The sequence below is a fragment of the Osmerus mordax genome, chromosome 14 (genome assembly GCF_038355195.1).
Source record: "Osmerus mordax isolate fOsmMor3 chromosome 14, fOsmMor3.pri, whole genome shotgun sequence".
Taxonomy (NCBI): Eukaryota; Metazoa; Chordata; class Actinopteri; order Osmeriformes; family Osmeridae; genus Osmerus; species Osmerus mordax.
In genome coordinates this window covers 782328-807296 of record NC_090063.1, presented here as the reverse complement: position 1 = coordinate 807296, position 24969 = coordinate 782328, and the positions used below count along the sequence as shown (strand labels likewise).

The window sequence follows — 24969 nt, the reverse complement described above, 5'->3', positions numbered from 1 at the left end:
GAGAAAACCTAGCGTTTTTTCCCGGGAATATTTCAGAGGATGTATCAGGAGGCATAGAACAGCACCCAGGCCATTTTCAGCCCAACCAATGTTACATACCCTATTCGGAGACCTTAAGTAACAGTGTGAAATACCCCCAAAAAACAGTCAATCACCCCTTTAAAGGTTAATTAAAGCAAAATATTTATTTTTCTAACTATACAAAGTATTTAGAATAAATGTAATCACGTTTTAGAAATTGAACGATGAACACTTTAATTAATGCCACGGTGTGAGGTAGGCTCACTCCCCACGCTCGAGATGAACGAACGTGAGCAGGCAGAAAAAAACAGCTGAAACGAAGAGTGAAAGCTGGAATCTGAACGTGAACCAAGAAAAGTTATATATATGTTTTATTGTCATTTAATAATAAGTGGTGTACATTAAACTATCTGACAAAAGATCGAAAAGTATGAAGAAAAGAACCGCATAGTTGATCCAAGAATTTGGTGAGTGGGAATGAATGTGTTGTTAGCTATAGGCCGTTAGGTGAACCCTATTATCGTTTCATCCCGCTCCACAGTCTGGCATCTACACAATCTTTAGCTCATAAAAAAGAACGAGTCGTGCTTAGCTACCAAAAAAAAGTTTGTCGCGAACATTCCAGTCGATTGTCGATGCGTCTATGTTTTATGCAGAACTAGCTTCTTCAGAGCGTAATAGGATTTTGGTGGCACGGTTCGACTGTCTTTTAAGAGCTTTTTATTTTTCAAATATAAGAAAAATTATAGAAAATAAAATACAAAAGATAAAAACACCTGAGGCCTCCTCTGCGAGCAACGTCCCGATCAAAGTAATAAACTGCGGGCCTAGTGCCACTGAACTTGACAAAGTAACAAAAGGCAAAACACAGGATAAACTACAATAGCTCAAAGACACAACTCAAGACTGTATACTAGACTGGGCTAGACGAGGTAGAAAAGAGCGTACAGCAGAAAAAAAGCTCCCAGGACATTTACCTACAGTATCTTTTACATCAAAAACTTATGACACATTTCCTTACTTAGGACTTGCGCCATGACGCACGTATAAACATTTCTAGGAAACCTGCACTTTCCAAAAGGTCAAGTGAAATTTTCCCGGAAAAAAAACCTAGGTTTTCTCCTTTTATGGTATGCTCATGAATATATAGATGAGCTGCGCGCGGATTGGTTGGTTTACAACGAGCGAAGCTGCGGAGCAAAGACGCAACACGGCCAACAGCACTCACTGAAACATTGAAGGTGGAGACTTGAAATAAAAACATACAAATAAATCTATTGTGTCTACACAACACTGTTTTCAACAGATTTACTAGATATCATTTGAAATTATTACGTTAGTTGTTTCCACTTCTGTTGTCGAAGCAAACATGATCGCCTTAGGTGGGTAACGTTAGCACTACAGCTTAGCAAATAAACTATCGTGATTCAACTCAGCTTCATTTAGCTATCTTGCTGAAAAATAGATATGGCCAAACATGCATCTTGAATTGTAGATTTACATGACAACACGGGTTATTTATTTGAATGAAACACAGTCAGGAACATGAAATAACGTTAGCCCCATTGCCAATAGACCAATTATTTGTTTGTAAACATTCGGAATGCGCGCGCAATGTGGTTGCAGAAAACCGGGAAAGGATAGCCTTTATAATGGCTAGAGAAGTACACGGATTATACAAATAGTTTGCTTTAAAAAGACCAAAGGTCGAGGAGGACAGCCTTTTAGAGAGAAAGCGATTTCCCATTGATCTGTAAGTAAGTAAGTAAGACTTTATTTATATAGCACATTTCATACAAGAATTGTAGCTCAAGGTGCTTTACATAAAAACAATAATACAAGTGATAAACAATTCAAACAAAAATACAAATCCCAATAAGATCTCTGTTCAAGAGAGAAAACAACTTTAAAAGTAGGAAAACCCTTTTGAGATAAAATTACTTAAATGCTTCGGTAAAAAGGTAGGTTTTAAGCTGTCTTTTAAAAATGTCTAGAGTGTTTGCTTCCCTAATATTTATGGGTAATTTGTTCCATAGTTTTGGGGCGTAATTGACAAAGGCCGAATCACCAATCTTCTTATGACTGCTTCTGGTGACCTCTAATAGGCCTGCATTTGATGATCGCAGTGTTCTAGCTGGTGTGTACTTTATAAAGGAGTTAGCAATGTAGCTAGGTCCTTGTCCGTGTAGAGCTTTGTATGTGAGGAAAAGGACCTTAAAGTCAATTCTGAAGGTAACAGGGAGCCAGTGTAAAGTAGCTAGGACAGGACCAATGTGTTCTCTCCTTTTAGTTTTGGTTAATAATCTAGCTGCAGAATTTTGAATGAGCTGTAGTCTTTCAGTGGTTTTCTTGGGAAGACCAGTGAAAAGTGCGTTACAGTAGTCCAGCCGGCTGCATATAAAAGCATGAATTAACTTCTCTGCATCATTTTGGTTTCTGAATGGTCGTACCTTTGCTATATTCCTCAGGTGAAAGAAAGCTGTTTTGGTCACTTTATTAATGTGAGAGTTGAAATTCAAATCTGAGTCCAGGATTACACCGAGACTCGTCACCTCTGGTTTAAGACAGGGGGTTAAGCCTCCAAGATTCTTAATAAGCATCTCTCTTTTGGATTTGGGGCCACATAGTAGGACTTCAGTTTTGTCTTCATTTAATTTAAGAAAGTTATCATTCATCCATTTGTTTATTGCCAACAGGCAGTTGGTAATGGAATTGATGGCTGTTGCATCGTTGGGTTCAGTGGATATATATAGTTGTGTGTCATCCGCATAGCTATGGAAATCTATGTTATGTTCTCTGATTATATCGCCGAGTGGTAACATATAAAGAGAAAAAAGTAATGGACCTAAGCAGCTTCCTTGAGCAACCCCGTAGCAGTTCTCATGTTTCTTGGACCTATGGTCACCTAAACTAACATAAAACTTCCTTCCTGTGATATATGATTTCAGCCAGTTCAATACACTATCCGTGAACCCAATAAGCTTTCTGTCACATCAGAATTTTGATTTGGGTCACGAAAGTCTTGAAATTTGAGTGAGAATGTCACCCGGTAGACCGCATAGTCTTAGACGGCAGCCATGTCTTCACGTCATGTCACAAAGTTCATAATTATACAGTTTTACAGTCAATTCTACACCTAAAAAGTCGAGCAGAGCAGCTTTCAAGAGGTATGGGAATTCTGCTTTTAGCCAGCTGATTATTTTTGTGATTTGTGTAAAACTGCCAATCTGAGTGAGACTGCGTCCTCGTTAAGGCCGATTTATACTTCTGCGTTTTTACGGAGACGGAGACAGGGAACGCCCTCTCTGTCAAGGAACGCCCTCTCCGTGCCCTCGGAGAGCCCCTCGGAGAGCTCTACGTGCACCTCCTGATTTTCCTGACTATCCGTCCTTCCGTCATTTTACGGATACCCCTTGGCTGTGATTGGTCCGTATTAAGAAACGCTTGTGTCAGGGGCGGGGTTGCCGTGACCAACAAGAGAACAAAATCCTTTGACCGCCATTGTTGTAAGTTTTTACAATTCATATTTCAGCTAAACAGTACATGTAAATCAGCATCTGAATTAAAATGTGACGAGAAATGGGCAGTGTAGTTGCTGAAAATGTGCTTATTTTATTGATGAAACGGCTAATTTGTAAATTTGCTATAACTTTTCGATAACCTAGTTAGCATCGCAGTGCAGCGCCAACTGCTCTTCTGGCAGTGAATTGTTTTCAGCACCCACAGCCTTCGCTATGAATTCAACCAATCCGTCCGACTCCGTGCGTGCGTCAGTCCGTAACGGAGTCGGAGAAGTATAATTCGGCCTTTACACTGTTTTGACGTTGTTAGCCTCAGTCAGACTCGGGTCGCTCACTGTGTGCACAATGTTGTATTTCACTCCATTCTACACTATACACGTCAGGGAGGACTGCCTTTTGTAGATACAAGCCTGCTGAAGATAGCCAGCATCTCGGATGTCTTTAACCAAGTCTGTTTCATTTATCATTTGCCTGAGAAAGCGACCTCCGTTAGCCAGGCTAGTTTTGCCCAAGCCATTTTAGCCAGCGTAGTTTTGCCCGTTCACTCCATTCTACACTAAAAACGTCAGGGAGGACTGCCTTTTGTAGATACAAGCCTGCTGAAGATAGCCAGCATCTCGGATGTCTTTAACCAAGTCTGTTTCATTTATCATTTGCCTGAGAAAGCGACCTCCGTTAGCCAGGCTAGTTTTTCCCAAGCCAGCGTAGTTTTGCCCGTTCACTCCATTCTACACTAAAAACGTCAGGGAGGACTGCCTTTTGTAGATACAAGCCTGCTGAAGATAGCCAGAATCTTGGATTTCTTTAACCGATTTGCCTGAGAAAGTGACCTCCGTTTAGCCAGGCTAGTTTTGCCCGATCACTTGTCAGGCTATTTAAAGGTATCGGCGTCAAGTGACTTTTGTGCATGGACAAATGAACGTAAATGTACTTGTCCAAAGGACAAGTGCCTCAAAAAGTTAATGTCAAACCCTGAAATCCAGTGTCCAGAGGTATTTGATGACCTGAGCGACACTCTAGTGTATTATACCCGGGAGAAGTTCGTCTTTTGCATCCGACATGCGCAGTTGAGCATGCTTGACAGTCGTGTGACGTAGGGTGATAATTGGTCTATAAACAAGGCTAAATCATCACACATTCTACCTATGCTCTTGCGTTAGCAAACTAGTTTACATGCCTACAGTCTAAGTGTTTTCACTATCTAGCTGTTCTTGCATTCCTTGCAAATCAGCGTTAACAAAAAGCTGATGAGGTAGAGTCTAGCTAACATTGACCAGACGGGCATGGCTGATGTTTATCTATACCGTAGCTAGAAGATCCCTGTGCAGTTCGGCCCTCGACACATTTGCGCGAACCATTTCACCAAGGACGGTTTTGAAACAATGTGACAATGTAAAGCAGGATTTGCTATGAAGCTGTTGCTCAAAAGAGGTGCGTTCCGACCTTATGTTCATCACAACCGCAAGCTGTAGTATGATTTTGTCGGTAACAGTTAGGGATGGGCGAACGATGCCTTGTGAAGCTTTGGTGGTTTCTTCCGGATTGTGCCGGCCCAACGGCGCATTGAAAATAAACAGCTTCATCTAGCAGCCGTTTAAACTGGCTGAATGAGGCATAGTGGTTGTCTCCTACGGTAGACTACTCTGTTATTTAATATTTTAATTAAGGTTACATGTGTTAATTTTGATCTGATATTAGTGCTCACACATAAAATGTTGTGATACATCTGTAGGCTGTTAGAATTGTGTCATTTTCTCACAAAAAAAGTTAAAGAATATCTTCCGAGGTGCCCTGCACTGGGGCGCGAACTCGGATATCCAGACTCGCCTTAACAGTACGTCGTCGAACATCGCTTTAACCAGCTACACCACCGAAAAAGCTTACTTGTCAATGCGGGTCGACGGTCTTTATAGGATACGGTCTTTATATCAATTAAACAACATTACACAGATTTTTTCTTATTCTTAATATTTGTTATATGTAGGCCTATTGTGAACTGGGGGGACTTTATTATTACTAATTATTATTACTGTTGACAATGTTCAATGTTCAACGAATCATCAACATTTGTTTTCTGGGCACTGTATAGACCTACCTAGTCCTATCATGTTACATTTCAATAAAATAACACAACACTCAAGTGCACGGATTTATAATTATTACAATACGGATTTGGCTAAAAAATAATGACCGATGGAAGAAACTCGAGCGATGCCTGGTGCTGCTTCTCTGGCAATGTGTTATTTGTCTTTAACAAGAAGCGGTGGCTTCGTTCCCTCTATGGCTCTGGTTCAGAAGAGCGGCAAAACTTTGAACCAGTTCGTGACGTTTGAAGCATTGAACGCCATCTATCACGTTAAATTAATCAGAAATACACTATACATTGTTAATGTGGTAAATGACTATTCTAGGTGGAAACGTCTGGTTTTTAATGAAATATCTACATAGGTGTATAGAGGCCCATTTCCAGCAACTATTACTGTATGTGTTCGAATGGTACATTGTGTTTGCTAATTGCCTTAGAAGACTAATGGATGATTAGAAGGATTAGAATTAGAATGCCAAAGGTCTGCAATGTTGTAATTGCTGCAAATGGAGCATTATTTGACGAAAGCAAAGTTTGAAGAACAAAATTTATATTTCAAATAAAAATAATTATTTCTAATAATAATAATTAACCTTGTAAATGTCTTGACTATATTTTCTATTAATTTTGAAAGTTATTTGATAAATAAAAGTGTAAGTTTTCATGGAAAACACAATTGTCTGGGTGACCCCAAACATTTGAACGGTAGTGTATGTTGATGTGTTTAGAAACGTATTTAGCATTTCACGTATGCTAGATACAGGAGACGTTAGCTTTGCTAATAGGCTAGCTGTTAGCGACAAAATCATACTTACAGCTTGCATTTGTGATGAGCATACGGTTGGAACAGCACCTCTTTTCAGCAAAAGCGGCTTAGCACATCCTTCTTTAAATTGTCCAATGTTTTCATTCAAAACTGTCTTTGGTGAAATGGTTCGAGCAAATGAATAAATGAGTGTCGAACTTCACAGGGATCTTCTCATAGAAAAACATCACCCATGCCCGTCGAGTGTCTGGTTCCTTGGGAAGATTATGAAAAGTGCCAGCATTCCCTGTACAGCCTGGAACACTGCATTTACCACCATGGTCCATTTTCAATATGCTATAAAAACGTTCTTCTTTGTAATTCTGTGGAAGTACACAAAGCAGCGCACAGCAAATTTTGGGCCGTGACCAAGGTACAGACCAGAGCCAAAAAAGGTGGCTTTTTCAAAACCTACCATTTTACAGCTACATTTTTAAATTGTGAGATTTGCATAGGAAAGAGGTGTCAATGGACTTCGAGGTTCACTGTATGTCCATTTTACCCACTGAACTGTCGTTATTCAACTGTGACAAGGTAAATTTGGTTCTGCAATCAATGACCCCTTTAAAGACTATTGTACTCCGGTGTGGTAGGAATCCATACCAACCACTATTGCACCACATAGTGCAACAAACTCAAAAATATTTTCATTAGGATACTCCACATCACTCATGTGAATTTCAATGAAAATGGTTGTCATGGTCTAGTAATGTTTGTGCTCTTTGTGAATTGAAGTATTGTTTTTGTGACATAGTTTTCTTTTGTTTATTTGAATTTGGTAAGGAAATCAAATGTATTTGTCTGTGGACAGGATATGGTGGGCAGGTGCATACAGTGAACATTTAAACATAATGAACAAAATAAAAATGTAGATAATTTACAACAAAATAAAATACTAGGGCTATACAATATAATATAAAATACAATAAAATAAAATAATTAGTGCTGTCAAACGATAAAAATATTTAATAGCGATTAATCACAATTAATTGCACATTTTTATCTATTCTAAATGTCCCTTGATTTCTTTTTGTCCCATTATTTTTTTCTCATTTTAATGCTCTTATCAACATGGAAAAGTGGAAGGGATTGCTTGGTGCAAATGTAAAAAAACAAAATTGAAAACAACATTGCAATCGCCTGGCTTTGACGAGGGGGCGGAGAATTCGCATCAGCTGTGTGCTTGGCCATCAAGTGGTATTTCAGACTGGACGTGCTGCGATGATAGCTCAGTTCACAACGACAAAAACAAACAGATCACTTTGGTCTTGTCAATGGAACCATTTGGCAACTTTTTAAAAGTAAACTTTCCATTCAGAATCTTATTGGCATCCATTTCGGCGTGTTGCGCTCCAAACAAACTAAAAACATAACGTTAGCCTACTACTCTTTAGCCGGCTAGCAAGCCCAAACAAGTGTGTGCGGCGTGCCTGTTGTTTTGTTTCTGGTCTAGCTAGATCCGGTGTGGTGTTGTAGTTTTTCTAAAGTCGGTAGTTGTTGCAACAGCATGTGAAAAAAACTACAAAGTTTGCTAGGCCAAAAAGAACGTTAATCTCGCGATAAAAAAATTGACACCGTTAAAATGGGTTTGCGTTAACGCCGTTAATAACGCGTTTAACTGACAGCACAAATAGTAATATAGAAAAAAAATATTCTGAATATCTTAAAGTGACAGTGTATGAGTTAAGTGACAGAGTGTCAGTGTCAGTTTGGGGCCTTCGGTCCGGTCCCGCCCGCGGGCCGTAAACGCTGCCCCCTCCTCCCCCAGTTACTGCACACTAAATTTTAACAAATATATTTTTTAGACTGCTACACATGTAATACATAGTTGGAAAGCTACGATTCTTGTGCTTGTACTTATGGAAACCATTTCAAGATCCAAGCCGAGCCTGAGGCGGTTGGTGTAGGCTGGTAGCAGGGCCGAGCCTGGTGCTGATGGAGGCCGGTAGCAGAGCCGGGCCTGGGTTCCGGGTATGGACTCGGGGTGTGGCGGAGAGTCCTTATGGGTCACGGCCGAGCAGCGGCTCGATCGGATCCCCAAAGGAACACTCACCTATGCCTGATTTGGTGAGGATGAGGCGGAGATGGTGGTGGAACCGGAACCGGGAGGCGACGAGTCCTGATTCCGTGATGAATAGTGGGCTGGATGGGAGGGCGTGGCTTCCGGATTTGGAGTGAATGAGTTTCTGTAGAGACTCGAAGGGGCTGAGGGGAGAATTGAGGCGGAAGAGTAAGATGGGAACTGCGGGCCCGCTCTGATTGGTCTTGCTGCGTTTCAGAGAGAAAATGAGTGTGTCGGGGGAGTGTAGGGTGATGTCAGAGACGCATGGGTGAGCAGAAGGGTCGAAAGTGGAGGAGGTGGACGTGAATTCGGAGCACCTCAGGAAGCCGAAGAAAGCCAGGAGGAACATATCCTCCAGGGTGGAGTCAGTGGAAGGGGAGGAGTAGCCAGACCGCAGTGTGGTGAAGCAGGCGGCTAGTAGGTCGGCAGTGAGGGGGAGTCGTGCAGAGGGAGAGCGGGGTTCCAGGCGCTTCAAACCCTTCATGAGAAGGGAGGTCTGGCTGTTGGAGATGGCTGTGCAGGGGGAACCGGAGAGCAACTTGCAGAAGAAATTGATGCCGCTGAGGTATGTGTGGATGGTGGAAGTGCGGATAGAGAGGTGCGCGTGAGCATATGAGATGAAGCTGGTGATGGAAAGAAGGTTGAATGAGGGGAATGTGAGGTGGTGAATGGTGTGGAAGGACCAGAAGCTTTTCCAGGCTGTCCAGTAGGTGGAGAGTGTACGGGGGGACAGACCTTGGAGGATGACGTCCTGGGTATGGAGGTGGAGGTCGTGGAGGGGTGCCGTTAGGGGAAGATCGTAGAGGAATACGGAGGGACCGGAGTGGGAAGGGGCCAAGCGCCTGAATTTCTGCAGGGAGAGACGAGAGAGAGTCGGCAATGGTGTTGTGGTGACCGGGGATGTGAGCGGCTCTGATTATGAACTGATGTGTGACTGAAAGCCAGGTGAGGCGGCGGATGAAGGGCATGGCGGTGATGGAGTCTGATCGGCCTTTGTTGATCCAGGAGACGACGGCAGTGTTGTCGGAGTGGATGAGGATGGATTGGCGTGACCATTCATGGCCCCAGAGGAGGGCGGCGATGATGATGGGGTAGACCTCGTGAAGTGCAGATGAGGGGGCCAGTGAGGGAGAAGGGCAGGAAGGGAACTCGGAATGCCATGGGGAGGAGAACCAGTGGCCGTTATAATAGCAGCCGAAACCAAAAGAGGGGGCGGCGTCGGTGAAGAGCTGCATGTCGTTGGGGTTGGATACAAGATCGTTATAAAAGAAAGTGATGCCGTTCCAGTGGGAAAGGAGATGATGCCAGAGCTCCAACTCCATGAGACAGGAGGCGTCCAGTGTGATGGTGTGGTGGAGCTACTGTACGGATGAAGCCAGGAGGAGGAGGTGGGAAATGAAGGAGCGGCCTTGGGGGATGATGCGGAGGGCGTAGTTCAAATGGCCGAGGAGGGAGAGGAGTTGGCGCAGGTGGGGGTGATCAGGTAATTGGAAAGAAGGAGCGTGATGCGGTCCAGTTTGTCGGTGGGGAGTGAAGCTTTGAAAGCCACGGAGTCCAGTGTGATACCGAGGAACTCGAGTGTTGTAGCTGGCCCTTCTGTCTTTTCCAGGGAGAGGGGGACACCCAGTTGTGAGAACACCGTGGTGAAAGCGTGGAGGCCTTGCGCCGGTGGGGATGAAGGGGGGCCGATGGTGAGGAAGTCGTTCAGGAGATGGACTAAGAAGGGAACCTTGGACTCATTGAGGAGGATCCAGCAGAGTGCTTCGGAGAGGCAGTCGAATAAGCGTGGGCTGCTTTTGCAGCCGAATGCCAGTCGGACGGCAAAGTAGTAGGAATCCTCCCAGCAGACCCCAAAGAAAGCCCATCTGGGTGGATGGGAAGGACCTTGAAGGCGGTCGTGATGTCGGCCTTTGCCAGCCAGGCGCCGCGGCCGGCCAGGCGGGTAAGGGAGATGGCGTGGTCGATGGTGGTGTAAGCCAGGGAGTAGTCCGGCTGGGGATCAAGCTGTTTATGCTGGGGACGGGGCCGCGACGGGGAGCAGAGAGGTCGATCACGAGCCTCTGCTTGCCCGAGTACTTCCGGGTGGCGACGCCAATGGGGCTCACCCGGTAGACGGGGAACGGGGGAGAGGCGAACGGGCCAATTATGAAGCCCTGAGACACCTCCTTGGCCAACAGGGCAGAGACCACGGCGGGGGCCTCGAGCGCCGAGCGGAGGTTTGGGCAGGCAAAAGAGCAAGCGGGCAAGGACACCAGGCCGGGGGAGAAGCCTAGGACCAAGCCGTCCAGGAGGAACCGCACAGCGGCGGGGTCGGGGTGGCGGCGGAGGGCCGCAGCCAGGGCAGGGACGACGATGGGGGTGGACAAATGGGCAGACAGTCAGGGGGCCGGCCAACCGGGGGGGGTCAAGGGAGCAGGAGAAGCGGGAGTGGGCCCCACCGCAGAAGGAGCAGACGTAGAGGCTCCGGCAGGATGACAAGGAGCAAGACCCGGCGTTGAAATGATTGCAGATCATACGCCCCTTCTGCATCGGGGCCGTGGGCCTGAAATGAGCTTGTTAGCCTTGTAGCTAAGGAAATGCTGCAAATGCTAATACCCAACATGATGGGTATCTGTAGAGCCTTCAAAATAAAAATCCTTAGCACAAACTGGATGGACAGAAGCAGTGTTCTTTGTGCGTCAAAACTGCTGATTCAGATAAAGCACTCCAATGTGTTTATGCTTCAGTTTTTGTGTTTCAGCAATACTAATGGGGGATTTAGCTATAATATATGATAGTTCTAAGTGCCACCTTTCATTAGAGATAACAATTATGAAAAATAATACCTTTTTATCCTAAGTATTTGACCTTGGTTACAAAGGGTCATTTTGGAGTCTCCAAAAAGCCCTTTTAGAAAATGCCTGGATTTACTCTTATAAAAACGTGTCAAATATAAATATATTGTGGTATTATATTTGACTTTTGATTTGAATTGGGTAAGGCTTCAAGCTGTGGTCCAATTCTGTCTTCCAGCTAATACCTACCACCTCTAGGCCTCTTCAGGCCTCTGTTTTCAAAACAAAATATAGGCGGAAGAGGAAACTTTCACTTTCCTTGTGTTCACACTTTTATTACTCCACAACAGTAGGACTGACAGGGGTCCTGACAACAGGGGAAATAACTTAAGAGTGTCACCTTTCAAAAGAGACCACAGTCATGCATGTACTCCAAATGGTTCAAGAACAGCTGTCAATTTACTTTGGGTATGCTGTTTAGGCGTTTTCAGGCAAACTTACAAGGATTTTTTAAATAAGGCTAGTAGTGGAAGGAAAGAAACTGTTCTTGTGGTGTGAGGGTTTGGTCCTGATGGACCACAGCCTCCTGCCGGAGGGGAGTGGTTGAAACAGAGTGTCCAGGGTGGGAGGAATCAGCAATAATCTTCCTCACTCGCCTCAGGGTCCTCGAGGTGTTCAGGTCTTCGAGGGTAGGCAGATTGCAGTCTATCACCTTCTCAGCAGTGCGGATGATACGCTGCAGTCTGCTATTCTCCTCGCAGTGGCAGCAGCGTACCAGATGGTGATGGAGGAGGTGAGGATGGACTCAATGATGGCTGTGTAAAAGTGCACCATCATTGTCTTTGGCAGGTTGAATTTCTTCAGTTGCCACAGGAAGTACATCCTCTGTTGTGCTTTCTTGATGAGGGAGCTTATGTTCAGTTCTTAAGGACAGAAATATTTTGTGTCTATTCCAATATGTAATGATGGTATTCAATGACACAAGTCTGTGTTTTAAAAAGAGTGGTCTGGAGTCGCAGAGGTCCGATAATATCAGCTTTAATACAGCAGTTGGAAATCAACAAGTACAGAGCTCTGGGGTTGTCTATGTTTCCCTACCCGCAACAGAGTTTGGGTTGGTTCACGAAGTCCAACTGGCTATCTGTCCCTGCCCCAGCATATATTATACAGTGAAGTAAAACAAAAAGATGAAAAGAGGGTTGAGCTTTCTCATGCATCAGGGAGTTGTTCTTGCTGGCGTGTCCCACCTGCTCGGGTGCCGTCTCCACCCGGTTTCAAGGTTGTTTCTGAAAATGAAGAGATAGAAACACAAAATACAGCCTTTTTCCCACACTGTGGTCGAGACTCGTCTGGATTGTTCCTCTTTCTCCGCCCGCACCCATGACTCCCCCCACCCTGTGTGAGACACAATGTTTAAGCCTGAGCACACTTCTAAGCTCATAAGACATAACTTTAATAAGCACAATGCATTCTTTAGTTCCCACTTGAGGTCCTGGGAGAGGATAGTACCCAGGAAGCAGAAGGACTCCACAGTGTTGACTGGGGAGTTGCACAGGGTGATGTGGGTGAGTGGGGCTTTATTCTTTCTAAAGTCCGCAACCATCTCCACTGTCTTAATCAGAATCAGAATTTGGTTTATTCGCCATGTATGTTACACAAACACAGAATTTACTGTGGCAGGAAGGTGCAAACAATAAACATACGGATCTCAAATTAAATAAAAGTACAATAGTTTAACTAATTCTAAGAACAGATGATGCCCAATGAGGGTGGGGTCGTCCGCAAACTTCAGAAGTTTGACAGACGGATGACGAGGTGCAGCTGTTGGTGTACAGGGAGAAGATCAGAGGGGAAAGGACGCAGCCCTGAGGAGATCCGGTGCTGATGGGCCGGGAGTCAGAAACTTGTGTTCCCAGCTTAACGCATTGCTTCCTGTCAGATAGGAAGTCTGTGATCCACCTGCAGGTGGAGTCGGGCACATTTTTTATTTGCACAATTCAAGCAATACAATTACAAAATAAACAAACATAATAGAGATAAATGAATAGCACTGTGCAGGAAGAGGCAAAAAGCCAAATGGGCTTATTTGAAGCCTCCACCTACAGTGGGGCAAAAAAGTATTTAGTCAACCACCAATTGTGCAAGTTCTCCCACTTAAAAAGATGAGAGAGGCCTGTAATTTTCATCATAGGTACACTTCAACTACTTCAACTAAATGAGAAACAAAAATCCAGAAAATCACATTGTCTGATTAAAATTATGCAAATGATGGTGGAAAATAAGTATTTGGTCACCAACAAAAAAGCAAGATTTCTGGCTCTCACAGACCTGTAACTTCTTCTTTAAGACGCTCCTCTGTCCTCCAGTCGTTACCTGTATTAATGGCACCTGTTTGAACTCGTTATCAGTATAAAAGACACCTGTCCACGACCTCAAACACTCAGACTCCAAACTCCACTATGGCCAAGACCAAAGAGCTGTCAAAGGACACCAGAAACAAAATTGTGGACTCGATCTGGGGCTCCACGCAAGATCTCACCCCGTGGGCTCAAAAAGATCACAAGAACGGTGAGCAAAAATCCCAGAACCACATGGGGGGACCTAGTGAATGACCTGCAGAGAGCTGGGACCAAAGTAACAAAGGCTACCATCAGTAACACACTACGCCGCCAGGGACTCAAAACCTGCAGTGCCAGATGTGTCCCCCTGCTTAAGCCAGTACATGTCCAGGCCCGTCTGAAGTTTGCTAGAGAGCATTTGGATGATCCTGAAGAGGATTGGGAGAATGTCATATGGTCAGATGAAACCAAAATAGACCTTTTTGGTACAAACTCAACTCGTCGTGTTTGGAGGAGAAAGAATGCTGAGTTGCATCCAAAGAACATCATACCTACTGTGAAGCATGGGGTAGAAACTTAATGCTTTGGGGCTGTTTTTCTGCAAAGGGACCAGGACGACTGATCCATGTAAAGGAAAGAATGAATGGGGTCATGTATCGTGAGATTTTGAGTGAAAACCTCCTTCCATCAGCAAGGGCATTGAAGATGAAACGTGGCTGGGTCTTTCAGCATGACAATGATCCCAAACACACCGCCCGGGCAATGAAGGAGTGGCTTCGTAAGAAGCATTTCAAGGTCCTGGAGTGGCCTAGCCAGTCTCCAGATCTCAACCCCATAGAAAATCTTTGGAGGGAGTTGAAAATCTGTGTTGCCCAGCGACTGCCACAAAACATCACTGCTCTAGAGAAGATCTGCATGGAGGAATGGGCCAAACTACCAGCAACGGTGTGTAAAAACCTTGTGGAGACTTACAGAAAACTTCTGTCATTGCCAACAATGGGTATATAACAAAGTATTGAGATGAACTTTTGTTAATGACCAAATACTTATTTTCCACCATAATTTGCTAATAAAATCTAAAAAAATCAGACTGTGATTTTCTGGATTTGTTTCTTATTTTGTGGCTGTGTACCTATGATGAAAATCACAGGCCTCTCATCTTTTTAAGTGGGAGAACTTGCACAATTGGTGGCTGACTAAATACTTTTTTGCCCCACTGTATATAATATTAGCAATTTTATACAATATTATACAAAATACGTTCAGCTGGGAGAGCTTGTCCTGAAGCAGGGCGAAGATGATGGTGTTGAAGGCAGAGCTGAAATCCACAAATAGGATGCTTGAGAATCCAGGTGCTGTAGGGTGAAGTGGAGGGCCATGTTAACTGAGTCGTCCACAGACCTGTTGGCTCTGTAGGCAAACTGCAGGGGGTCCAGGAAAGGGTCTGTGATGGATTTGAGTTGTGCCAGCACAAGGCGCTCAAAAGACTTCATTACCACAGAGGTCAGGGCGACGGGTCTGTAGTCATTAACCCTCGTGCTGCCTTCGGGTCACATGACCCAAAGGTTCATAACGAACCATCGTTGTGTTTACCCAATTTTACCCAATACAAAAACAAATACAAATATTTTTCTTTTAACCTTCGCAATGTGGGGGGTCTGAGACAGCCCAACGGTTAAAAGAAAATGCTTCACTTTGTTTTTGTATGCGTTAAAGTTGCCGCAATACGACGGTGGGTCACAATGACTGATGGGTCAGAATGACCCGAAGATAACACAAGGGTTAAGTCCTGTTGCCCTTTGCTTTTTGGGCACAGGGTTGATGGTGGAGGACTTGAGACAGGCTGGTACATGGCATGTCTCCAGGGAGGTATTAAAGATGTTGGTAAACACCGGAGACAGCTGGTCGGCGCAGTGCTTGCAGGTGGCAGGAGAGACAGAGTCCGGCCCAGCTGCTTTGCGGGGGTTCTGCGTCTTGAAAAGTCTAAACTTAACCCTCCTGAATGGAGAGTCGTCACTGTGGGGGGGGGGGGGAGGCCTCATGGGTGGGAAGGGGTAGTTCAGGACAGTCCAAATGTCTCTCAAATCTGCAGTAGAACTAGTAGTGCTAGCCCTACTAATCTGACATTGGCTAACGATGAGGCTAACAGCGAACAAGCCCAGAAAAGCACACTGGAGGGGGACGATTGTCACCGGCAATTTGAAGTGGAGGATACCTCGTTGGTCACGGATGCCTCTGGTTCCAGCAACAGCGCCAGCATGGGTCTTTCAGAGGCACACCGCCTAACCAATGTCCTGACTGAAGAGGAATATCCCACTGACCCGTACCTTTTTTGTCAACGGCCTCTCCCCACTGAATTGATCGGTGAGTGGTGGTCCTTGCAAGCCTTGTTTGAGGGACGGCTACAAAAAGTTCCCATGTGACCAGGATAAGCAACGCTTCAGTCCGGCTTGGTATATGTGCCAGATGGGAGGCTCAGGTAACGTTACAGTTGAGCGTCAGTGGTTAGTGTACGAATAGGGTATGTAACATTGGTTGGGCTGAAAATGGCCCGGGTGCTGTTCTATGCCCCCTGGTGCTTCCTGTGAAATTGTCCCGGGAAAGAACGCTAGTTTTTCTCATTTTATGGTATGCTCATGAATATATAGATGAGCTGCGCGCTGATTGGTTGGTTTTCAACGAGTGAAGCTACGGAGCAAAAACGGAACACGGCCAACAGCACTCACGGAAACATCGAAAGTGGAGACTTGAAATTAAAATCTATTGTGTCTACACAACACGGTTTCAACAGATTGACTAAATATCATTTGAAATGATAACTTTAGTTATCCCACACGAATGAGGGAAGGATGGAGCGCAAGATCGACAGGCGGATCTGTGCGGCGTCCGCAGTGATGCAGGCTCTGCATCGGCCCGTCGTGGTGAAGAAGGAGCTGAGTCGAAAGGCAAAGTTCTATATTTACCAGTCGATCTACGTTCCTACCCTCACCTATGGTCACGAACTGTGGGTAGTGACCGAAAGAACGAGATCGCGAATACAAGCGGCCGAAATGAGTTTTCTCCGCAGGGTGTCTGGGCTCTCCTTTAGAGATAGGGTGAGAAGCTCGGTCATCCGGGAGGGGCTCAGAGTAGAACCGCTGCTCCTCTGCGTCGAGAGGGGCCAGTTGAGGTGGCTCGGGCATCTGATAAGGATGCCTCCTAGACGCCTCCCTGGTGAGGTGTTCTGGGTACGTCCCACTGGGAAGAGGCCCCGGGGAAGACCCAGGACACGCTGGAGGGACTATGTCTCTCGGCTGGCCTGGGAACGCCTCGCGGTCCCCCAGGAAGAGCTGGTGGAAGTGGCCGAGGAGAGGGAAGTCTGGGCCTCCCTGCTTAGGTTGCAGCCCCCGCGACCCAACCCCCGGAAAAGAGGCAGATGATGGATGGATGGACGTTAGTTGTTTCCACTTCTGTTGTCAAAGCAAAAGGGATCGACTTAGGTGGGTAACGTTACAGTTTAGCAACCAAACTATATTGTGATTCAACTCAGCTTCGGTTAGCTAGATATCTTGCTGAAAAATTAAATAAAAAATAACCTGACAAAGATCTGGCCAAACATGCATCGTGAATTGTAGATTTACAGTTAGGTCCATAAGTATTTGGACATTGACACAATTTTCATCATTTGGGCTCTGTATACCACCACAATGGATTTGAAATGAAACAATCAAGATGTGCTTTAAGTGCAGACTTTCAGCTTTAATTTCAGGGTATTTACATCCAAATCAGGTGAACGGTGTAGGAATTACAACACATTTTATATGTGGCCCCCCCCTTTTTAAGGGACCAAAAATAATTGGACAAACTAACAATCATAAATGTAATTGTCACTTTTAATACTTGGTTGCAAATCCTTTGCAGTCAATGACAGCCTGAAGTCTGAAACCCATAGACATCACCAGACGCTGGGTTTCATCCCTGGTGATGCTCTGACAGGCCTCTACTGCAACTGTCTTCAGTTCCTGCTTGTTCTTGTGGCGTTTTGTCTTTAGCAAGTGAAATGCATGCTCAATTGGATTTAGGTCAGGTGATTGACTTGGCCATTGCAGAACATTCCACTTCTTTGCCTTAAAAAACTCTTTGGTTGCTTTCGCAGTATGCTTCGGGTCATTGTCCATCTGCACTGTGAAGCGCCGTCCTATGAGTTCTGAAGCATTTGGCTGAATCTGAGCAGATAATATTGCCCGAAACACTTCAGAATTCATCCTACTGCTTTTGTCAGCAGTCACATCATCGATAAATACAAGGGAACCAGTTCCATTGGCAGCCATACATGCCCACGCCATAACACTACCTCCACCATGCTTCACTGATGAGGTGGTATGCTTTGGATCATGAGCAGTTCCTTCCCTTCTCCATACTCTTCTCTTCCCATCATTCTGGTACAAGTTGATCTTGGTCTCATCTGTCCATAGGATGTTGTTCCAGAACTGTACAGGCTCTTTTAGATGTTTTTTGGCAAACTCTAATCTGGTCTTCCTGTTTTTGAGACTCACCAATGGTTTACATCTTGTGGTGAACCCTCTGTATTTACTCTGGTGAAGTCTTCTCTTAATTGTTGACTTTGACACAGATACGCCTACCTCCTGGAGTGTGTTCTTGATCTGGCCAACTGTTGTGAAGGGGTTTTTCTTCACCAGGGAAAGAATTCTTCTGTCATCCACCACAGTTGTTTTCCGTGGTCTTCCGGGTCTTTTGGTGTTGCTGAGCTCACCAGTGCAGTTGATTTGGCCACACCTAATGTTTTTGCTATCTCTCTGATAGGTTTGTTTTGATTTTTCAGCCTAACGATGGCTTGCTTCACTGATGGTGACAGCTCTTTGGACTTCATATTGACAGTTGACAGCAACAGATTCCAAACACAAATACCATACTTGAAATGAACTCTAGACCTTTTATCTGCTCCTTGTCAATGAAATAACGAACTCCCTTTATGAGGGAATAACATACACCTAGCCATGGAACAGCTGAGCAGCCAATTGTCCAATTACTTTTGGTCCCTTAAAAAGGGGGGGGCCACATATAAAATGTGTTGTAATTCCTACACCGTTCACCTGATTTGGATGTAAATACCCTGAAATTAAAGCTGAAAATCTGCACTTAAAGCACATCTTGATTGTTTCATTTCAAATCCATTGTGGTGGTATACAGAGCCAAAATGATGAAAATGGTGTCAATGTCCAAATACTTATGGACCTAACTGTATGTGGCAAATGGTGATCAGAATATGGGATTGAAGATGACTAATGCTGAAGATGAGTTTGTCCCTGACATTGAGCTCTTCCCTAAAACTGAATCTGAGCCTGTAGCAAAGGTACAACAAAACTATGATGAGATTCCAAACACTGCCCTTGCTAGTGTAAGGTATGGCATAGGGCTGAGGCCAACTGCAGCTATAGCAAACGCAGCCCTGATTGATGCGGGAATCATCACAGAAGACAACACAAGTAAAGTCAGGAGTCAGGTGGCTGAGCGGTGAGGGAATCGGGCTGGTAATCAGAAGGTTGCTGGTTCGATCCCTGGCTCTGCCACCTGACGTTGTTTCCTTGGGCAAGGCACTTCACCCTACTTGCCTCGGAGGAATGTCCCTGTAGTTACTGTAAGTCGCTCTGGATAAGATCATCTGCTAAATGACTAAATGTAAATGTAAAGTGATTGATAAGAACAAGGTCAAAATAGCACAGGAGAAGTTGATGCGAGAGCTGGGTGAAGAGTTTGAGGAGAAATGCAGGGAGGAGAGAGGGATCTCCTGCCTCCTCTTTGATGGGAGGATTGACCTAACTAACGTAATGATGGAAGCTGAGGGCAGTGACCAATCCTTTCCTGCAAAAATCAAGGAAGAACATTATAGTGTTGCTAGTGAGCCTGGCAGTACCTACCTGTTCCACTTTACCCCAGAAAAAGCAACTAAAGAGTCACATGCTGAGCAGATTGCTAAGGTCCTGTTTGGGTGGCTAAAAGAAAGGGGGTTTGACAAGACCTTGTTGGCCATTGGAGGAGACTCAACAAATGTCAACACTGGTGTACATGCTGGAGTAATGAGGAAGCTGGAGCTGCACCTTGGAAGAAAACTGGTCTGGTTAGTGTGCAACCTCCACACTAGTGAACTACCCCTGCGCCATCTCATTATTGACCTTGATGGCCCTACTATGTCAGACAACAAATTTTCCGGGCCCATAGGAAAGCTCCTTGATTCTGCTACAGACTTGGAAATTAATCAAAATTTCACCCAGATCTCTGTTAGCCCTCCACTGATCAAGTTGCCAGACAAGGTCATTCAAGATCTCTCAACTGATCAACACTATGGCTATAAGATTGTCTGTGCAGTCAGGGATGGAGTGCTACCTGCCAAGTTGGCTCTGTTGGAGATTGGACCAGTGAACCACAGCCGCTGGCTCACCACAGCAAACAGACTTCTTAGGCTCTGGACTGAAAGGAAATAGCTTAAAGAATCTGCAATTAATTGTCGAATTCATCATTGGAGGACTATCCATGTTGGTTCAATGTAAAGGTCAAGAACTCCTGGATTGAAGGACCAAGGCACATCTGGTTTCAACTGGACTGACTCAAGTCTCAGAGGAAGGAGGTGCTGGATCTAGTTATGCCAACAGTGAGAAGATCTGCTTGGTATGCCCACAGTGAAGCCATACTCCAAACAATGCTGTGCTCAGAGGATCAGAGGGAGAGGATTGAGGCGGTGGAGAGAATCCTGGCTTTGAGGGGAGAGGGGGACCCAGACACTCAGCTGGGGGACTCCTCTGTCAGAACCAGAAGGACACCTGACATCCAATGTGATGCTTCAAGCATTGGTGACTTGATCAGCTGGTTAGAAGGTGTGTCAGAGCCACCTCTTACCTGCTCCCTAAGCACCTCGCTTGTGAAAAACTTCATCAACACCCCAATGGAGGTGCTCAACTGGCCTTGCCACACGCAAAGTATTGAGAGGGTTGTTAAAATGGTGACTGAGGCTTCTGCTAAGTACTTTTCACAAGAAAAGAGGGATGGAGCGATCAGGGCTCAGGAGACCAGCAGGAGGCTAATGTCCAAGAATGAATCAAAGAAGGACTTGTGTAACCTGGCAAAGTTCAGGAAGTCAGGAGATTGTTCCTTGTAATGATATCCAATAATATTCATGCAGTTCACTAGCTAATAAACATGTACATTTGATTTGGCTCTGTAAATCTGAATGATTTCCCTTATATTTTTCAATATCTTATAAAAGTGAGTATCTTATAAAATACACCTGAGTATGGCCCGCCCTAATAACATACACTTAAATCACAAATCATTTGGTTGTTTATTCATTGTTCACATCTATGGGCTTTTGTCGAACCTAGCCTAGATACTATGAGCTACTCATAAGTATAGCTAATATCTTCTAAGTGTTACACAAAAGTTTTTTTCGGTACACTTTAGACCTTGTACTGCTTTTTAATTCAAGCCTTCCGCGGTTTAAAACACTGGAGGAGGAGCAAGAAAACATGCAACTGGAAAGAACCGTTCTTACGCTGAAAGACTTTCTGACACAAGGTGAGCCTCCAGGAAGCAGGCCACAGAAGCGGTGATACAGAGCCTCCCAGCAATTCTCAAAGCTCTGAACCGTATCCAACACCACCACAACAGCACACCCAAGGCAGCCTCTGAAGCTCATATGAATTAATTTTCATGTTTGTGTTTTGGAACGATTTGTTGGAGGACATACATCCTGTCGAATTACCTTCAAAAAGAATCACTGGATGTCAACACTGCTGTGGATCTTATTGACAGTACTGTGTCTCAGATCAGAGAGTTACGCACAGAGGAGGCCTTTAACAGTATTGAGAACAAAGCAAGAAATATGGCCAGAGAAAGCGATGCAGCCACCGAGTTTGTGGAGCAGAGGGTTCGCAAGAGAACAAGGCATTTTGACGAGGACGCAAAGGATGACCAGATCGAGGACAGCAGACGCCGCTTCAAAGCGAATATTTATTTTTACATTCTCAATGTTTTTGTGGGGCAGTTTGGAAGTTGATTTTCAGACTTCAAAAAAATTGCCAAACTGTTCACAGTACTCTGCCCAAAGCGGTTTGAGCATCCTTCGATTTCCCTTTAATTTGAGATATGAGGTTTCCATTGCACATATTTAAAGGTCTCGTGTGGAACCGATCTAGTCCCTTGGTTGATGTGGCTTTGCTTGATGGACACATTAAATATGTGCAACAGGTGTAAATTCTCCAATATGCAAATACATACAATTTGTTTTATGAATTTCTTATTCCCGAAGATACTTTTGGCAGACATGTATCCCAAACATGCGAAACCAGAGTTCAAGTTAATCAAACCTACGATTCCTGAGGAGAATATTTTTTTTAGTTTTGGACACATTTTCTTTGAATAGAAAAATCCAAGATAGCGGCTGTTATGGGTCCCAATGGTTGTTTTGTTTCCCATGAGAAATGGGGCAAGTAGCTATTTTCAGGCATTTTGGACTTATGGAGAGGAGGAAAAAATCACATTGACTTTGGGTGTAGCCTGTGGCGCCATCTATGGGCTCATGTGGGCCTTTTGTGGTGTGGCAGTTACTCATGGCCTGTAGTATAGATGTAGCCTGGTCCTAACCAGACTCTCATACATTTAATTTGTACAGAGAGTCTGGGATCGCTCCATTGACAAGCGTTAACTTCCTTGAGCGCGGGTACTCTGTTGAAGTTTGCCATATCCAATCGCTAGTGTTTGCCTTAGCCAACTCCTTCACCACTAACGGAGCTACCTGGAAAATCAAACTTTTCCCAAACCTTGTGGGGAGGAGAGCCAGAACATCATGGCCACCAACAAAACTCTGCAAAGATTGTTCTTGCTCCGGCTTTAACTTTTGGATATTCGGCAGTGTTGCCACAACGGACCGAATGGCTTCGCTCGCATCTTTCTCCGCCGCCATTACTGAACTACAACTCAAACTAGCGCACAACATCAATGTCATCGTTCTCAGCCACTCCCTCTGTTCGCTGATTGGACCTACAAAAAGTTGATTTAAAAAATCTGACTAATATGCCGAAATCCCAGACCTAGTACAGAAGCAAAATGAAAATTGAGCGGAAGTATGTAGGAGGGCAGAGCCAGGCTAGTATAGATATACCAAATAGGAAGATTTTTATGATTGGGATCTTGAGTTATTGGACACTTTAGACAGATAAGGAGAATAATAATACGGATTCTAACAATAACCATAGGTTTCCTCCTGACGGAGGGATCCTAATAAAGCCAACTAAAATAAGTGTCCTCCTGGTGTAGAAATGCTAACAAATACAATAGGTTTCTAACAATCTTAATAATAAATCTGCACAAAAACCATAGGGTTTTGGCCTCTACGGGACTTGAACCCCTTAATAAACAAAATACTTAAATGACAGATGGTTGGGTTTACACATTTAGTACAATGCCAATACATTTAGTCATTTAGCAGATGCTTTTATCCAAAGTGTTTATCCAATACCAGTTTGTTCAATGGTATCTGGGGGGATTATTGGCAATGTATTTTTGTTTTATATCCACTTTGGTTTAAATTAAGGTAAATAGACAAGCAGGGAAGACGTTTTATTACAGGTTATTCACATAAGGAGCTCCATTCCTTTTCTGTGTTAACAACAGTGCTTCTGATTAATTATTGTATATATTACATATCACATCAATTTTGACATTACACAATCCTGCCCAGACAAACTCATTCTACCCACAGAGGTAAGGTAAGGAACAGGACATTTTAAATGTCAAACTGGACCTGTTCTTCTCTTTTCTCCTTTTAACGCAATTGGTTCCCCTCTAGATGCTAGCACTATCCATTAAAGAAAATCTTATAAAACACATCCACAGGCATATAAACTCAAATAAGCATTGCGTGTTTAGAATCTTGATTATTATACACATTACTTGAATATGTATTCCTCGTACATAACACACTAAACATAATGGACCAAACTTCTATATACGGTGGAAGCACAATTCTGTTAACATGCACCACACAAATAACACGTACAGATTATACATACTAAAATATGTCCATTATAAATGATAATAAATGGTGTATAGCTTTTGTTTATGCTTTTACTACAACTAACTGGATGTGCATGGTTGTCAGGAAAGTGGAAATGTGTGAATGATCAGTATTATGTGGGAAGATAAGACAATAAGACTGAGGTGCTTGGGGTCTAGATACCATTGTAATGCCTAAACTGAACCATTATCAACAGGGTCAGAGTATCCTAAACAACATTAACAACAGAGTTCACAGGGTAGAAAGTAATAGAACAAAACAGCAACAGTAATGGAGGGTAAGTGTATAGGGTGGATTCTATGTATCAACCTTCCCTGACAGGGTTGTTTGTAGATGTGTCCTCACTCACCACCGTGACCACTATGAGATAAGAAAGAAAAAAAGGGGGGAAAAGTTAAAGCATTGCCAAATCTTTGAGACCTAACCCCACAATTGGTAAAACAATCAAATTGCTTGCCCTTCAATACAGATGCTGAAAGTCAAACTCAAGGCATCTTATTCCAACTGTGTCCTCTAAGGAATGTAAAGGCTGAGCATCTCGTTCACCCTTTGTCCACCAAGACAGTCCGGCAAGAGTCATTTGACCCCAGTGAAGAGAGAGAATTTAAATCTTTGCACTTGATCAAATTCCAGGGGTCTCATTCATAAACGTTGCGTACGCATAAAACGGGCCTGAAAGTGTGCGTACGCCACTTCCCATGCAAAGGTTGTGATATGGAGACAGTGGGAATTGGCGACGCAGATGACTGTACTGTGGTCAGACTGCAGAAAGTAAATGTGGGAAGAAAGATATTTATATATTTTGTTTTCCTCACACACTTTTTTTCACTCCATTTCATCATGATCATGAAGATTAAATCCAGCAGTGTAATTTGCGCTTGTACTGAGTGATAATTGTTCCATAAACACCTTGTACAATCCAACTCAAATTTTAAATCAAAATTCAGCGCTGTCTCGCCATCAGATTGTCCACTATGGGAGTGCAGGAGGGGGAGATGCCATGACTGCATGGAATACAGGATAACATCACATATCCTACCTTTTAGATAACTGCAGAACCCAGTGTATAACTAAATATTAGTGCTCCCAGCTAACACATGACGTTGCGGCAACGTTGCCAGTAAGTGCTCAGATGGTAACCCGCAACGTTACCTTCTGGAAACGTTGTGGCAACGTCATGTGCAACTGGCAACGGAATGTTGCCAGTTGGTCCCATGAACAACGTTGCCACAGCGTCGTACCTTGGTCGGCTGGTTACGTTATTTTTAGACCCTTGGACAACAGTGCCGCAA

General features: G+C 44.2%; 1 pseudogene; it reads right to left on the bottom strand.

Annotated features, from left to right (window-relative positions):
* Positions 1-8433: 8433 nt before the first annotated feature.
* Positions 8434-15868, bottom strand: LOC136956301 (uncharacterized; annotated as a pseudogene).
* Positions 15869-24969: the final 9101 nt, after the last annotated feature.